Source organism: Galeopterus variegatus, unplaced genomic scaffold, assembly GCF_000696425.1.
Source record: "Galeopterus variegatus unplaced genomic scaffold, G_variegatus-3.0.2 Scaffold15244, whole genome shotgun sequence".
Lineage (NCBI taxonomy): Eukaryota > Metazoa > Chordata > Mammalia > Dermoptera > Cynocephalidae > Galeopterus > Galeopterus variegatus.
In genome coordinates, this window is record NW_007741355.1 from 11,620 (window position 1) to 13,032 (window position 1,413).

The window sequence follows — 1,413 nt, forward strand, 5'->3', positions numbered from 1 at the left end:
TATAGAAATGCAATTAATTTTTGTATATTGATCTTATATTATGTCAAACTAATTTATTAGTGATAGTTTTTAGTGTATTTAGCATATTAAATACTGAAAAATCAAGCAAAAATTCTAATAAATAGTCATAAGTTTACAGCAACTGAGTGAACACTGACTCAAAAAACAATGCAACTCAAAGCAACTCAGCATAGGCAAGAAATGAAGGCTAAGGCAAAGTTGTAAATGTTCTAACTAAGCATTGAAACAGGACAAAGCCTGTCTGCAAAAACTGGGAGAAGTTTCCTTCCTTCCTTCCTTCCTTCCTTCCTTCCTTCCTTGCTTCCTTCCTTCCTTCCTTCCNTGTATAGAAATGCAATTAATTTTTGTATATTGATCTTATATTATGTCAAACTAATTTATTATTGATAGTTTTTAGTGTATTTAATGTATTAAATACTGAAAAATCAAGCAAAAATTCTAATAAATAGTCATAAGTTTATAGCAACTGAGTGAACACTGACTCAAAAAACAATGCAACTCAAAGCAACTCAGCATAGGCAAGAAATGAAGTCTAAGGCAAAGTTGTAAATGTTCTAACTAAGCATTGAAACAGGACAAAGCCAGTCTGCAAAAACTGGNAAGTCATTTGAGATTCTAGCAGGGATTGCATTGAATCTGTAGATCAGTGTGGAGAATATTGCCATCTTGACAGTGTTAAGTATTCCTATCTATGAACATGGTAAGTTCTTTCATTTATTTAGATCTCTAATTCTTTTCAACAACGTTTTGTAGATTTCAGTATGCAAGTTTAGTATTCATTTTGTTAAATATATTCTTAAGTATTTTATTCTTTTTGATGCCATGGAAAATGTAACTGTTTTTTAAATTTTATTTTCAGATTGGTCATTATGAATGTATAGAAATGCAATTAATTTTTGTATATTGATCTTATATTATGTCAAACTAATTTATNACAGAGACTTCAGACATCACACATAACAGAGAATACACATTTTACAAAAATAGCTTTAAAGGGTCAATAAAAACAACAAAAATCTCTGAAAAGCAACAAAAACAAACTCTGAAAGGGGAAAATCTTATATTCAGAATTAACACATTATAATATTCAAACACCCAGTTTTTAACAAAAAATTATGAGACATTCATAGAAACAAGAAAATATGGCTCATCCACANTCTTAATTTAATGAAAAGACATAATGTATCTGCACATCCAAGAAGCTCAATGAATTTCATAAAGAATAAATGCAAAGAGATCCAGAATGAGACAGAATGGCTTGAAAGCAGCAAGAGAGCAGTGACTTGTCACATACAAGAAATCGCCAATAAGATTAACATCCTATCTCGTAGCGGAAACCACGGAGGCTTGAAGGAAGTGGAGTGATGTGCTTAAGGTGCTGAAAGAAAACAA